General features: G+C 36.1%; 1 protein-coding gene across 1 annotated transcript in view; it reads left to right on the top strand.

The window, feature by feature from the left end:
- LOC108741628 (centaurin-gamma-1A) overlaps positions 1-17,811 on the top strand; it is a 217,469-nt gene that overhangs the window by 114,929 nt on the left and 84,729 nt on the right. The window lies entirely within an intron of this gene.

Here is a 17,811-nt window from a genome sequence, read left to right on the forward strand (position 1 = left end):
TACAATTCCTAGGAAATGTATACAATTCCGAGGCTATTTAGGAAATCTATAAAATATTGTTTCAAAGATGTTTTAATACACCTATATCCTGGGAAATGTATACATTTCCTAGGAATTGTATGAAATTCCGATATTGTACTAGGAAATTTAGAAAGCTAATGCTTTCTGTGAATAAAATGAATAAAACACGTTAGTAAACTGAGAATCAGAGTTATCTGTGTTTACGCGGTTCTAGTGCGATCGCCTAATGGATATGCATTGGTGACGTTATTGTTTGGTTGGGTTAGGTTTGGAGATGTATATGCATTAGTGACGTTATTGTATGGTTATTAGGTAGATTTATGACAGACTGGAGTTTCTTTAATGCGCCTGTTTGTTGGAATAATGTCTTCGAAAAGTATGCTTCATTATAATCTCCGCGTCCAACATTGTACACGTATGAAAATGAACAGCATTATCACCTCTGCGACATACTAAAAATTTAAGGTTATCGTGTTTGCTGAAACAAAGATAATCTCGTCACATTATTCTAACATCTATCATATCAGCTTTTTAAGAAACTTCAATCTGTCACAAATCTCCCTAAATGACGTCACTAATGGATAAAAGTCCAAACAGCCTGCCGTATTATTGCCTATTTTGTATTGTGTACCTTCCTGTAATACATTTTCGATTGCTATTTAGAAAATGTATAGATTTCCTAGAAAATGTGTCTAATATAATTTATTTCACACATTTCCTGGCGAGTTTAGGAATTACATACATTTCCTAAGAATTTTGTACAATGACGGATTTCAGACATTTCAAGCAACATAGACACTAATAAGGATTTGTCTCCTGCATACGGGACGTATAATTCTACAGGTCTTGATACGACTAAAGAAGAGAATATGTAGTTTCGAAGATATGGTAGATTCTGATTAGATCTGTTCTGAAGTCTGCATTTAGATTTGTAAAGAATGTGGCATTTCTATGGTACGAAATAATTTCAGTGTTTTATAACTTATCAGGGCATAGGTGTATCTATTTTCCTGGTAAGCTCATCTACGTTTGTTCATTACGTGTAATAATAATAATAATGTAAATCTAATAGCAAGTCGAACTAAATAAAATCAGTCATTGCTAATTCTGCAGCTGATTAATGCAGGAGTGCCTGCAGATATACACATAATTATGTTTGTCAATTGGAAGAGTGGCGAAATGAGTCATTTCTGACATGTTACTTGTATTCCCTGGCAGCCGGGAATACAAGTAACATTATTTCTGTAGCAGCAATGATGCCGAAGGCTCAATCTGTTACGTACACTCGTTAACCAGAATAATTCTAATCAGACTGAAATATAGCGTAAACTTTACTAATGGGAAAAGTCCCTATGACGGCGTAGGCATTGCCTGAATTTGCTTGGTTAACTCTCTGTAACGCAACGGTCATTCCTTGTAACGAAGAAATACATCACATTTAAACCACTAAGAGAAGAGATTTGTTTAAGGCGATAAAGTTACACCTTGAAATATCTGCGTTAGAAAAAGAATAAAGAAGGTAATGTTTAGAGTAGAAGTCCAAATTTAAAGTATTCAAATATTTGTTTACAATTTTATTATATCAGAATGGTCAGATACATGAATTTTGAAATAGTCAAGTACATATTTGAATATCCAAATATTCAATCAACTCGAAGGGATTGTAGACCTGAGTATAAGATGTTACTTCCTCGCGTTCCTCATAAAATGGGTTTTGACAGACAAAAGATGGACAACGAAGTGATCTTTTAAGGGTTCCTTTTTGATTTTGAAATATGGGACCTCAAAAAAGGACAAAAATCACTCAAAATATTTTCTTATGTTAGATTAGTTTAGGATTAAACATTAATGTTAAATAAAATACAATTGTAAAATGTTGCATTATACGAAACCACTTGATGAAAATGTGACTATGTATTTTTTATACATAAAAAAGAGAAATTTTGCAAACCAATCGATTAAACTTCAGTATTATAAGTAAAACAGCAACTGATGAATAATTAACGATTGTATCTAGGAAGAACTTATGATATCATTGTAAATACGTCACACACGCATTGAAAGGAAAGCATACACATGTTAAACAGCAAAGCATGATCAAATCAAAGTTTGACTGACAATGAGTTATTTTATGAGCCAGAGCAAGTTGAGTGTCGTCAGCATTAAAGTGAAGATGGTAGCTCTTCATAATATTTGAAAATATAAGCAATACTTTTATAACGTTTTAAAAAAAAACAGCGGATCGGTACAGAATCTTGTGCACCTAATTATAATTCGTTTACTTTCTATTATGATGTGACCATCAGTTTGACCGGTGCAAAGTAGAAAAGAACAGCACTAGGTCAGAAAAGGAAGGAGACAACTCTCGGGCAAACTCTTAACCGGTGAGGAGCGTATAATCTGTACTGTACTGCACGGAAAAATTGACTATTTTATCCATTACAATTGCATTGCTCAAATGTGCTGTTATTGCTACCATTTACTACTGAAAATATCAACGAGATGGTTATATATATTTGAAGACATACTAAAGGCTTTAACGCTTGTTTTCGACTCGCACTACTATTCATGATTGAGCAAAACTTTTGGCAGGTACTGTATGAAAAAGTATGTTTAATGAACAAGAGTCGAGAGTATAATGAGCTTTTTNTTAAATAATGTTTTATATAACTTTCTCAATATTTTTATGTATTTTTCATTAGTTTTACCTTTGAGTATTGTTTAAGAATGACTATATAAATATTTACATGCCTAGAAATGTATAAAAATTGGCATATTTATTAACTTTGAACCCCCATAACTTTTTATGGGGGTGAGACCGCCATGAACTTTTTATGGCACAGTGGTGGGGGAGACCTCCTCTTTCGATCCCATCATCTAGACCTTTACCCTGAATTTTTGAATTCAAAATAATTTTCTTTTCGAAATATTTGAATTATGGATATTCAAATATTTCAATATTCACATAATTCGTACTCAATACATAATTGTAGACAGGAAGTGCTTCGGATTACAAAAAACTTGTTAAAAATTTCATTAGTAGGCCCCTCGTTTTTTTTTACACTATACGAACTCAGTATAAAAACTAAAATTTCTAGTAGTCACAATTACAACATAATAAAGAGGTTGTCATTTATGGGGAGTCATTAAATGCTAATTTTACTGAATTTGATAAATTATAACTCCTCAGAGTATAATCCTTGAGGGAAAAACACTTTTATTTGTGGTCAGTTAAAATTTATCGATTACTTTAGAATAATTATTGGTTTAAACTTTTTTCTATGTCTGCCACATTATTTTCCCGGGCTCATTACCATTTCAAATTAGCCCGTTCTGATTTATTAGCCCTTCGGTAAGGGCAGTCTGCACCGGTTTCGCTTTATTAGCATAAATCGGACCTAACATTTTTGGGAATTATAAACAGTGGCTTGGCTTAATTTTAATACACGTGCCGGCGCGTGCATACAAACATGTTCATATGCAATATGTAATTTAAATTGACAGCTGTTGCACGATTTTTGATAAAAGAACCGCTAAACAGTGGCGTACATCGTATTAATAAGTACTTGCTTATACTCGACGGACATTTGCTAACGTGTAGCATTTTTTTTGTGTATGTAATTGAATAACAAATGTTATATTCTCATCTACAGAAGCTTCTTCATGTGCAGCTTATTGACAAACTGTCATAAAAAGTAAAACAAAGGTACTGGTAGGTATGCAAGGGAAGAAAAAAAGTGAAAGAGCGAATATAAAGATATGAGACGAAAGATTAGAAGAATTGGCTGATTTTAGATATCTAGGAAGCCAGATAGCCAGAAGATAGTGCAGGGTTGAGTCGCCTTCAATTAAAAGAAGTCTTCTATGCTCGCAAACGGTTAATTTAGAAATTCGGAAAAGATTGTTAAAGGTGTATATTTGGAGCCCGGCGCTGTACGGGTGCGAAACATGGACGAGAAAAGAAAAGGTTAGAAGCGTTCGAAATGTGGCGTTATCGGCGAATGATGAGGATACCGGAGGAGGTTAAAAATGAAGAGGTATTAGAAAGAATAGATATTTGCAGAATATATTACACCTGCAACTACACGACACATGTAGTTGTTATTGTCTAGGTCAAGGGTCTAGGGCTTCGTGGTAAGAATTAGCCAACTGTAATCTTTACAATTACTTGTTATTGCTCATATTCGTCTTCGAAATATTTATAAACTTCTCTCCCGGAATATTTTGCTTTTGTTACTTTCAATAAACAAAGCTTAGATTACATCGTTTTTGAATCTAATCATTTTCGTAGTTTTAACCAAAAACCACGTTCACTGGCATTGTTGTCGTGTCGGTGTCAGTGTTGTATCAGTAAATGTGAAAACGCCCTAAGACACGTCCTGGTTCTCTGTTGCCTCAGTTTCTCGTACTTTACAGCAAAAAATCATTGCAGAATACATTATAGTTGTTTCTTAACCCGTATATACCAAAATCAACTAGTAACGCTATTCAAACGGCATGCATACTTTATAACCATCCAGGTATGACTTTTTTATGTAATAATGAAAAATAAAATGTCAGTTAATGGCTTGTTGCTTTTACAAATTTCACAACTTGACCAAACTGATTTGACCAAGCAATTTCATGCTGTTTGACATTACTTGATCTGATCTCGACCCGAATGGATTCATGTAATTATGAAATCTTGGGCACAAAATACTTTTAAACATTTCCTGATGAAATGCAATTCTAAAATCTCTTTCCCCTTATAAATACTTGGAATTTCAGAATGGAATTGCCGTCTATTGAATGTGCAAAGGTTTACAGTTATAAAAATGAAAAATTTTCATGTCGACGGATCGTTTATTGGTACAGCTGAAGAAATCCACCTCATAAGACATGTAGCATATCCCTTTTCTAAAGTAATTGAAAAATTTAGCTTCATGTAGTTGCAGTACTTCAACTAACGTCTAATATATTCCTCCTCCTTTCTGCTACGAATGAATGAATCCATAATTTTCATGCCAATGTTTTCTTTGTATCTTTTTCGCTTGTACAGTAAATATACAAGAGCGTTCTTCCTTATGCATTTCATTCTTCAAAACACGAAACCAGGAACCTCAAATGTAATATGTAATGGCTTCCTCTATATTGAATGTGGCACTGTCAACGTATCAGAAATCAAATACCGGTTGCCGGTAGCGTGTGTAAAATAATTTCGATTTTCCTACCGGTTGCTGAAATAACCGGTCGATAGTGTCCGACCGAAAGTTTGGTTTCGGTTTCGGTCTAGTTTCGGCAAAAAAACGAGTTTCGGTTTAGTTTCGGTTTCGGCGGCAAACCTGCCGAAACTACGACCGAAACCGAAACTGCGTTCGGGAGTTGTCACGCTCTGCTCGGTCATGTTCGGCGCGTTAAATTCCATCCAAGCGAAGTAGATTAGTAGACATTTCGCATCTTCAAAAGAAAAATGAGTCTAGTCTACTATAGTTACTCAAATAAACATCTCACCTATTTTAAGTATTTTTAAGGCGCAATTAAAGTATTTCCTTAAATGAGGGGTTGTTATGTTGATTTTGATTTGATTATCAACAAGTGAAAATGTCAAACAGCAGAGCTATGTGATTTAAAGATAAGAAAATAAAACTGACTGATTATAATAACGTTTTCTTTATTTTTCTCTCAAAACATGACCCGTATAAGGAAGTTTCGGTATCGGTTTCGGCCGAAACTGAGACCGTTTCCGAAATTCTGTTTCGGTTTCCGTTTCGGTCGTAAAAACCAGTTTCGGTCGGACACTACCGGTAGACGAGCTGACCGTCCATGTAGAAGGGGCTTATTAGGTGCATCGTTTGAAATTCTTGGAAATTGTCCAACTTTTATTAGTTAAAATTTAGTTTAATAGATAGTTTTATGTATATGTACATGGTGGGTTTTCATTAAGACATTCTATACATACGTAAATAGATACATAATTTTACGATCTATAAAATGTTTATTCTTCTTGCTTTTCTGTTATTTTCCTCCTCCACAATATTTCTCTCATCCATTTCAGTCTATCTTTTCTTTCCATTTAAATTTCCCATTTTTGCTGTTATTCCACATCTCATAAAGATATTTTTAGGCTCCAATTGACAGAACCTACATATATATTTTCTTCTCTTCTTCTGCCCAGTATGTTGCCGTCGTGTTCTCATATTCCAATCTAAATCTTTCTGTGAATATTAATTTGTATTTTTCTGTTTGTTCTTTCGTCTTTCAAATAACGTAGTTTTTCCGTTCCTTCTTTCCTCATTTTTTTGTGTTCAGGTGGGAATTTTAAGTTTCTCATTTTTTTCTCGTCGTTTTTGCTTATCAATCTCTAATAAAATTTCCAGCTCTTTCCAGATACTTCCATCTTTTTCCGGTTTCCCTTTGTAGTGCTTAATTGTCAATTCTCTTTCCATTAATTTTGTTTTCTTTTTTTCCATCTTTCCCTTGTGATTTTTTTTTTCTGCAGTTTGAAATTGAATTGAATTAATTATTGATTCAACTGTCGGGGTAGATATACAGGGGCAAAAGATAAGTATGCTTAGAGTTAGAGATAGCTTTGAAAAAAACGGAAGCGGAATATACATTACAGTACTATATGAAAATAAACAAAAGTAAAATTAAAATACTGGTATGCAAGGGAAGAGAAAGTAGGGAAAGAGCGAATACGAGGGTGGATTGATAAGTTTCCGGCCTCCAAGAAAAACAAGGTTTTCAAAAATTTTTTTTTTTTATTTCTCAACATAATCTCCTCCAAGGCTGATACATTTCTCATAGCGGTGTTCCAGTCTATTAATGCCATCTCTATAGACTGATTCGTCAAGCTCCTCAAAATAACCATTTACAGCTTCGATTACTTCTTCATTGTCCGCAAATCTCTTACCGCCAAGCCATTTTTTGAGATTAGGGAACAGAAAATAGTCACTCGGGGCTAGGTCTGGAGAGTAAGGAGGGTGCGGCATCAATTCAAACTTTAGATCGTTGATTTTAGCCGTCGCAACGATTGACGTGTGCGCTGGTGCGTTATCGTGATGAAACAAGATTTTTTTCTTCGCCAGATGAGGTCGTTTAATTTTCACCTAGTGGCTCAAACGTTGCAATAAGTCTGCGTAGTATTGACCAGTGATAGTATTACCCTTTGCAAGGTAATCAATGTATATAATACCTCTTGCATCCCAAAAAACAGTAGCCATAACCTTGTTCGCCGAAAAAATTGTTTTTGCCTTCTTTGGAGTTGGTTCCCCTGGTCCAATCCACTGTTTAGACTGTTCTTTGGTTTCAGGAGTGTAGTGGTGGACCCACGTTTCGTCAACGGTTACGAATCGACGCAAAAATTCGCTTGGATTACGCTTATACAATGACAAATTTGCGGTAGAAATGTTTTTTCGAATCAAGTTTTGGTCGACTGTTAGCAAACGCGGCACCCATCTTGCACAGAGCTTTTCCATATGCAAATGTTGGTGCAAAATATGTTGCACACGTTCATATGACATCTTACAGGTCTCAGCTATCTCACGCACTTTCAATCTGCGGTCTCCCAGCACTATTTGATGAATTTTTTCGATCATATCTGGAGTTGTGACCTCAACGGGGCGTCCTGAGCGAGGCCCATCAGAGGTGCTCACACGACCCTTTTTAAACTCGGAAACCCACTGCTTAACGGTTGAATATGACGGGGAGGATGTCCCCAGTGTTGAGTCCATCTCTTTTTTAATTTCCTTCGGCGTTAACCCCTTCAAATAAAAGTATTTGATGACAGCACGATTTTCCTGCTTTTCCATTTTTACGAAAACCACAGAGGCGTCTTGTTCAGCGTGCTGTCAAACCTACACTAGCAAGGAGATCGGGCTGAAACTATAGCTACAAGCTATCCAAGGATGGTACTATAGAATGTCACCTCAAGGTAGGCCTAGTGGCGTCATCTCTTGGTTAGGCCGGAAACTTATCAATCCACCCTCGTATAAAGATAGGAGACGAAATATTAGAAGAACTGGCTGATTTTAGGTATCTAGGAAGTTAGATAAGTCAGGACGGAAGGATATAAAGCAAAGGAAAAGGTCGAGTCACCTTCAATAAAAAGAAGTCACTTCTATGCTCGCGAACGGTTATTTTAGAAACTCGAAAATGATTGTTAAAGGTGTACGTTTGGAGCGCGACACTGTACGGGTGCGAAACATGGACGGTGGAACCGACGGAATAGAAAAGATTAAAAGTATTCGAAACGTTGTGTTACAGGCGAATGATGAGGATACCGTGGATAGAGAAGGTTAGAAATGAAGAGGTATTAGAAGGAATAAGAAAACAGAGGACTCTATGGAAGTCAATAAGAAATAGGCGACATAGGTTTGTAGGACATCTTCTCAAGCATTAAGGTCTAGTCAGAGACTTATTAGAGACAGAAACGGGAATTAGGAGGGGTAGAGGTAGACCTAGGTTAGATTACTGTTCGCAAATAGTTAAGGATGTGGGCTGTTCTAGTTTTAGGGAAATGCGAAGATTAGCTGAAGATACGAAAGAGTGGAGGTGCTTGTCGAACCAGTCTTAGTACTGACGATCTTATGATGATGATGATTTGAATATTCTGTATGTTATCTTTAACTTTTATACATCCTTTTATTAACATATTGTCTTCTGAATTTAACACTTCTGCGTATTTTAAAGCTCTTTTCAAATATTTTTTTGGTAAATTTTTCTGTACCTATTCGAATTTTCTTGTAGCTGGCATTTCGATGTATTTCTATCTAATTTTAAAACCTATCTTATTTATTTAAGTTTAACATTCTTCTTGATTTTTTTTAATATGAGAGATTTACTTAATTGGGTCAACTTCACTAATATGAGACATGATTCGCGTACGACGCCACTGTCAAAACATTTGTCGTAATTCAAAGGCCAAAGTTGTTACATGTCTGTTATAGTGCCTAATAATGTGGGGTGCAATTGATGTTATGATCGTCCATGTGTCTGTACAATAATAAGCTACCCCGTTGTCCGCCAAAGGCTGGTTAGTCCACGCGTCAACAGACAACTACCGCCCACCCCAAATGTTTCTCCCTATCGATTCGTCATGGCAAATGCAACTTATGGTGCAACAGTGTCATATATTTTTGTTTTAATTTTTGAATTGACGAAATATAATGTAAATATACATGTATAATATATATAAATATATGTATATGATGAGGACGTGTGGATTGGAACAAATTTATTTAAAATTCAGGGGTTTCTTTTTTAGAAACGCGCTCGGACACATTGTTTCATGGTAAATTTATGTATATAGGGCAGCCCAAAAATAAGCGACTACCACTGACTTTATTTTCTCAAATGGAAGCACCTATTTTTTATTACATTTTTGAATTGTGCATCGAATTTTTACTGTTTCATGTACTATGTCCTAGATGTAAAGTCAGCAGTTGCGGTTGGAACAAACACATTTAAAGTAGAGAGATTTGTTTTTTGGAAATTTATTGAACAATAGAATAACAAATTATTTAATTAAATGTTCAAATTGCTGACCATTAACTTCCTGACAATTGGCAGGTCGATCTTGAAAGTCTCGTAACACTTTAATTAAGGTTTGCGGCTGAATTTGTTGTACTTCAACTCTAAGCCTGTTGCGCTGACTTTTTAAGTGTTATTTTTAGGGTTCTGCGTCTCAAAATTGATAAGCGGAACCCAAATGTGATCAAATAAACACGTATAAAAAATGCAAAGAGATTGAAACTTTTAGTACTTTAACTATTTAGTCTCTCTCGACAAATGTTTCAATAGTAGGTCATTATCCAAAACACATTCAAAAGACGTGCTAATACCTACTAAAATAAAATTTCCAACAAATTCTGTTCTTTATATATATAATATATATATATAATATTTATATTCATCATCATAAGGTCGTCAGTCCTAAAACTGGTTGGATACGCACTTCCATTTTTTCCTGTCCTAGCTAATCTACGTATTTCCCCAAAACTAGAACAACCCACATTTGCGAACAGTAATCTAATCTTGGTCTACCTCTACCCCTCCTAACTCCTGTTTCTGCCTGTAATATGTCTCTGACTAGACCTTGATGTCTGAGAAGGTGTCCTATCTCGCCTATTTCTTATTGACTTCCATAGAGTCCTCTGTTTTCTTATTCTTTCTAATACCTCTTCATTTCTAAACTTCTCTATCCACGGTATCCTCATCATTCGCCTGTAACACAACATTTCGAATACTTTTAATCTTTTCTATTCCGTCGGTTCCACCGTCCATGTTTCGCACCCGTACATTGCCGCGCTCCAAACGTACACCTTTAACAATCATTTTCTTTTTATTGAAGGTGACTCGACCTTTTCCTTCGCTTTATATCCTTCCGTCCTGACTTATCTAACTTCCTAGATATAGAAATCAGCCACTTCTTCTAATCCTTCGTCTCGTATCTTTATATTCGCTCTTTCCCTTTTTTTTCTTCCTTTGGTTTTACTTTTATTTATTTTCATACAATACTGTTTTATCGATATTGAACTTATATGTCATGTAAAAACTACAAACTAAGCTTCCGCAACGATTATAACCTAGTAGGGTAAACCGGTAAACGTAAGTCCTAACTAACTTGTTAGTGGTAATACAAAAGATAAAATACGTGCCGTTTGTCGTTGAGTAATAATAATAATAATCGGTCCAGACAAGACGCAGTCTCTCAATTATGTTACTATATTACACAAATGAAAAATTTAAACCTGCAGAGCAAGCTCGTTTCCTATCGCGATAGCTTCGAGTTTCCCACGTTTTCATCTTCGCTCATTAATCTTTAGGACAGTGCGCAACGGATCAAGAATAACCAGCCATAATAAAATCGGGCTTATGGATCTTCAACGAGAGCACTTTGAAAAAACCATAAATTTCATGGTTCAATTACATTTAATATCTGCACAATAAATATCAATTGCATCACTTTAACAGCGACACTTACTTTTAGACGAGTTCACAAAGTTATTGCTACAGGGGATGATTCCAAACGACCGAAATACTAATAAAAATTTTATCGTTGCGCTTCTCTTATTCTTCTTCTTTTTCTCCTAATGGGAGGGGGGGGCTCCTACTATTGTATGCCTGGACCTTCCTTCAGTTAAAGCTCGCACAGGTGTGTGTCCAGGCAATATTCGAAGTGACGAATCTATTATGATTACTCATGAGCAAAATTGATCTTGGTCTTGCGAAAATGCAAGACCAGCAAGAGTGCCTTTGTACTGGTAAGATCAAGATCAATACCCAGCGAACAAGATTAAAACCAAGGCCGAATGAATAAGACCAAGACTAATACCAAGACCGAATATGCAATGCCAAGACTAAATGAAAAATTATTACTTCCGATGTATTTATGAGTACTATTTGAAGCAACTTTAATATCTTCTTTTCTTGGAACAAAACACTAGAACCTCGTAAACACAGATAACTCTGATTCTCAGTTTACTAACGTGTCAAGACCGAATGAACAAGACCAAGATCAGTACCAAGACTGGAACAGTCTGAATATTGATTTGCTTATCACTAATGATGATGATTAGGGAGCGGACGTCGTTCGCTCATATAAGGCCTGTACTTAGGTTATTGATCAAATTTTTTGAGGTGAGAACATAACAGGTCAATTGAAAAGTCCCCGGCCTAAAATAGTAAAACACATTTTTTTTGCAAAATTCGTTTTTTTTATTCAACATAATTCCCTTCAAGGGTGATACACTGATTATAGCGATCCTCCAACTTTTCGATACCATTTTTGTAGTACGATTTGTCCTTTGCTTCAAAATAGGCCTCAGTTTCGGCGATCACCTCTTCATTCGACGAAAATTTTTTCCCAACGAGCATTCTTTTGAGATCTGAGAACAGGAAGTAGTCGCTGGGGGCCAGATCTGGAGAATACGGTGGATGCGGAAGCAATTCGAAGCCCAATTCATGAATTTTTGCCATCGTTTTCACTGACTTGTGAGACGGTGCATTGTCTTGGTGAAGCAGGACTTTCTTTTTCTGCAAATGCGGTCGTTTCTCGGCGATTTCGTCCTTCAAACGGTCCAATAACGCTATGTAATAGTCGCTGTTGATGGTCCTTCCTTTTTCAAGGTAGTCAATGAAAATTATTCCACGCGCATCCCAAAATACAGACGCCATAACCTTGCCAGCCGACTGTTGCGTTTTTGCACGCTTTGGAGCGGGTTCATCGTGTGCAGTCCACTCCGATGACTGTCGATTGGACTTCGGAGTGAAATGATGGAGCCATGTTTCATCCATTGTCACATATCGACGCAAAAACTCGGGTTTATTACGCGTGATCATCTTCAAACACTGCTCTGAATCATCAACTCGTCGTTGTTTTTGGTCAAAAGTGAGCTCGCGCGGCACCCACTTTGCACAGAGCTTTCTCATACCCAAATATTCGTGAATGATGTGATGTATACGTTCCGTTGATATCTGTAGAGTGTCTGCTATTTCATTCAATTTCAATTTACGGTCATTCAAAATCATTTTGTGGATTTTTTTAATGTTTTCGTCCGTAACAGCCTCTTTTGGGCGTCCACTGCGTTCACCGTCTTCGGTGCTCATTTCACCACGTCTAAACTTAGCATACCAATCCTTGATGGTTGATTTTCCTGGGACAGTGTCCGGAAATTCGTTATCAAGCCAAGTTCTTGCTTCAACTGTATTTTTTCCCTTCAAAAAGCAATATTTTATCAACACGCGAAATTCCTTTTTATCCATTTTTTTCACAATAACAAAAGTTGCTTCACTAGAAATGCTATAATTCACGAACTAATGATCCGACAGCCGTCAAATTTATAGACGCTTCTTTTGAAGGATCGGACTAACTGAAAATCATATGGATTCAGTTCTGGTACCGCCATCTATGTGCCAGGCCGGGGACTTTTCAATTGACCTATTAATTAACAAAGAACAGATTTTTTTTATGTCTTCGTGGAAGAGGGAAAATCTTCAAAAGACACCCAACCGTCCGTACGACTGGGTAGTGTCGGATTCCCGAGGAAGGAGTCCTCGGACCTACCGACTAAAACCCCTCTACCTCAGGCCGTTGTATAACCAACTAGTGTCCTCTTCAGCTGTAAAGAACAGATGCAATCCCTACATGAAGGCGATTTGTACAAATACTTGCTTAGCGTCCTAAGTACGCCTCTTATAATGACTTCATGTGCGAATTATACTGTTCCCTAATGATGAAGCAGATGAAGATATCCATGTTTACAAAGATTCGGGAACAATTCGTGTCATAACAACATTCTGTTCTACTCTTCCTCGTAATATAATTATTTGTATGTGCACGCATGTCACTTGAATGCATTTTATTGTTGTTGCACTTGTGTACAAGATTGTTACCGTCTATAAATGAGTCTGCCTGTTTATGTTTGTTGCTCTGTACTTATCATTTTCGTTTTATTTGCGTAAATAGAGTTTGTGTCGCGTCCAGGTGATAAATATTATTTAATTCCGAGCTCGCTAATGGTCATCTTACCTTCTTTTACGGCATTTGTTATTATCGTACCGTGAACTCGATTAAACAGTCTTCAACTGGCTCTCTCCCGTAGGTACTTTATCTCGGTAATGTAGCGCTAGGTTTTGATTGCGCAATTATTCAAAATAATGTAATTGAAATTCCTCACTGTCCGACGTGTAATAATAAAGCGCGTTCACATTAATTAAATACTTAATTAGACGAAATTTATACGTCGCATCAAAATTTTATTACTTGTACATGGGAGGCTACGTTTTGTTCGATTCTAACGTCCCGCTGTTTGTCTTTTCTTTTATTTGAAATGATGACCACACCTTAATTACTGTAATAAAAGGGGTTGCGGTTGTTAATTGTGATCGTGTAATGAGGACAAGTACTATACGAGGGTGGATTGATAAGTTTCCGGCCTAACCAAGAGATGACGCCACTAGGCCTACCTTGAGGTGACATTCTATAGTACCATCCTTGGATAGCTTGTAGCTATAGTTTCAGCCCGATCTCCTTGCTAGTGTAGGTTTGACAGCACGCTGAACAAGACGCCTCTGTGGTTTTCGTAAAAATGGAAAAGCAGGAAAATCGTGCTGTCATCAAATACTTTTATTTGAAGGGGTTAACGCCGAAGGAAATTAAAAAAGAGATGGACTCAACACTGGGGACATCCTCCCCGTCATATTCAACCGTTAAGCAGTGGGTTTCCGAGTTTAAAAAGGGTCGTGTGAGCACCTCTGATGGGCCTCGCTCAGGACGCCCCGTTGAGGTCACAACTCCAGATATGATCGAAAAAATTCATCAAATAGTGCTGGGAGACCGCAGATTGAAAGTGCGTGAGATAGCTGAGACCTGTAAGATGTCATATGAACGTGTGCAACATATTTTGCACCAACATTTGCATATGGAAAAGCTCTGTGCAAGATGGGTGCCGCGTTTGCTAACAGTCGACCAAAACTTGATTCGAAAAAACATTTCTACCGCAAATTTGTCATTGTATAAGCGTAATCCAAGCGAATTTTTGCGTCGATTCGTAACCGTTGACGAAACGTGGGTCCACCACTACACTCCTGAAACCAAAGAACAGTCTAAACAGTGGATTGGACCAGGGGAACCAACTCCAAAGAAGGCAAAAACAATTTTTTCGGCGAACAAGGTTATGGCTACTGTTTTTTGGGATGCAAGAGGTATTATATACATTGATTACCTTGCAAAGGGTAATACTATCACTGGTCAATACTACGCAGACTTATTGCAACGTTTGAGCCACTAGGTGAAAATTAAACGACCTCATCTGGCGAAGAAAAAAATCTTGTTTCATCACGATAACGCACCAGCGCACACGTCAATCGTTGCGACGGCTAAAATCAACGATCTAAAGTTTGAATTGATGCCGCACCCTCCTTACTCTCCAGACCTAGCCCCGAGTGACTATTTTCTGTTCCCTAATCTCAAAAAATGGCTTGGCGGTAAGAGATTTGCGGACAATGAAGAAGTAATCGAAGCTGTAAATGGTTATTTTGAGGAGCTTGACGAATCAGTCTATAGAGATGGCATTAATAGACTGGAACACCGCTATGAGAAATGTATCAGCCTTGGAGGAGATTATGTTGAGAAATAAAAAAAAAAAATTTTTGAAAACCTTGTTTTTCTTGGTCAGGCCGGAAACTTATCAATCCACCCTCGTAAATAATCGGTACGTTATGCATCTGAGTACATTAAATCTGTCTTTTTACACGAGTTTCATTCTCAAGAGTTTACAAACTTGTCTGCCATTTTTATACATTTCATCTTCATCGTAAGGTCGTCAATCCTAATAATAGTTGAACACGCACATCCACTCTTTCCCTCAGGATAGGAAAGACCTTCGTACCTGAGAAGGTGTCCTACTAACCTATCTTCTTAATCATAAAGTCCTCTGTTCTCCTATTCTCTCTAATATCTTTCACACATTTCAAACGCTTCTAACCTTTTCTTTTCCGCCGCTCCCACCGTCAATGTTTCGCACCCATACAGCGCCTCGCTCCAAACATACACCTTTAACCATTTTTTGCGAATGTTTGCATTAACCGATCGCGAGCATAGAGATGACTTCTGGTAAAGATCTATATGAAGGGGGTGGGGGTGGGGGGGTCGAAAGCGGAGGTCTGACTTCTTTTTATTGAAGGCGACTCGACCCTGCGCTATCCTTTATCCTTTATATCCCTACTACTCCTTCCGTCCTGATTTATCTGACTTCTTAGATACTTAAAATCATAAAATCAGCCACTTCTTCTGATCTTTCGCCTCCTACCTTTACATGTTTTTTTTTTTTTTACCTCTTTCCCTACTTTTTCTTCCTTTACATACCAGTATTTTGTTTTACTTTTATTTGTTTTCATACAATACTGTTTTGTCAATACCGCTTCCATATTATTTAAAGCTATCTGTAACTCCTCCTTGCAAGATGCTAATACTTCTATATCATCTGCAAATCGAAGCATAGTAATCTTTTGTCCGTGTATATCTGTCCCTACAATTGTACTGTCTGTAATGATGTTAATCGTGTTTTCGATGTATAGATTAAAAAGTAGCGGTAACAATGAGAGAAAAAAAAATAGGTAAAAAAAATCAGTTTTTGGTGATGTTGTTTGATGCTGCGTGAATCGAATCGATCGAAATTTTATGTATCTCCTTATGTCTTTATACTAGTTACATTTCCACAGGATAATGTAAATCACAAAGCAGACAGCTTATTGCTTTATTATTTATGACAGCATCCGTATCGATTTGAATTTTCCAGAAATTGGACAATGGCAATTAGTGTAAAGTCATGACGAGATCGTCAGATTGGTTAGTTCGTGAAACATCACTTACCATTAGCGATTTGAAACTAATAAAGAGCGCTACATCTTATCTAATAAAACCCTTAGTTATTCGGGATTCATAACAATAAAAACATGTATTTTAAACCCCCAAAGGTACGACTCTGTTACTTTGGAGCAGAAAGTCAAATTTTTATGAATTTTTAAACAGATAGAAAATGTTGAAGATTTCAAGAAAGGATTTGATATTAATTGTTTTAAGTTCATTTTTAAAAAGCATCTGTTTTTCATAAAATACCTAATTGTGGTGTATGTTTCTGCAGGATATATACATAACGTTTTTGTTGAATATAGCTTCAAAGGAAGTGGTTATAGTAAATGCTTATAAGGGTAGTAATAAATTATTAATTTAATTAGTAAATGATTATAAGAATTTTGAATTTAAATATGGTTAAATTATTAACGAACTTTTCTTTTCTTACAAAAGTCAGGTGATTTTGTTATCAATACTTATCAGACAAAATCCAACTAAGGTAAGTTGAGAGCAAGTATGGATTAACATTGCATAAGTATTAAGAAAGAAGCGAAAGTGTGGTTTTTAGTTTATGTAATAATTATTTTTTTGTCAGTTATTAGTTTTGTCTTGTTTATAAAAGATTACAAAATCATCGTGGGTAATAAAGTTAATTATAATTTGGAATTAAATAATTACTGTCTCAGTTCTCAGCCTTGAATCAACTAATCACTGATCAAAGTATTAAATGTTTGACCAAATGTATTTGTTTCTTACAAAAGTTTCTTTTGTTGCAGGTAAGCTTCAGTTTTTTACAATTACTGTAAAACCATTCATCATTTGCCAAGGTAGGTAGTTATAAGATATTGTCAAATATGCGCGTTTAATTAAGGATTAATTAACATATTAAAAGCTGCGGCTTAAATTAATTGATAGAAGTTTTCGAAGAAATAAACCAATCAAAAATTTAAACGAAAAAACCGCTTGGTGGGTTTCACAATATTTTAAAGTTACTAACTCAAAATTTTAGAAAGTTCGGAGATTGTTCAAATAAGTCTAGATCCAATAAATAAATAAAGTACAAAAAAATAGCTTATTCCTTTTGGATACTTAAAAAGTCCGAATCTTCATTATTCTAATAACTATTTTAGTATGTTATATTAGATTAGGTCAGTTTAAGGTTGGGTTTGGATCAGGCGTGTACCTAGGAGGGGGGGTAGGTAATGGAAGTGATAACACAATAATGGAAACAAGTGATAGTGAAGGATATATTTAAAGATGGGAAAGCTACTATAATAAGTCGTAAAATTTATTTTTAGAAATATGTATAAGGTGTAGTGACAGCAAGGAATGATAATTTTGTAAGAGGTAAAAGTTCGAACCCAGCAATTTAATGAAGAATAAATTTAGATGCATTTTAAATACAAATAAAACATAATTAAATTAAAAATTAGCCCTCCCTAATCTCAAAAAAT

This window comes from Agrilus planipennis, unplaced genomic scaffold, assembly GCF_000699045.2.
Source record: "Agrilus planipennis isolate EAB-ADULT unplaced genomic scaffold, Apla_2.0 scaffold310, whole genome shotgun sequence".
Taxonomy (NCBI): domain Eukaryota; kingdom Metazoa; phylum Arthropoda; class Insecta; order Coleoptera; family Buprestidae; genus Agrilus; species Agrilus planipennis.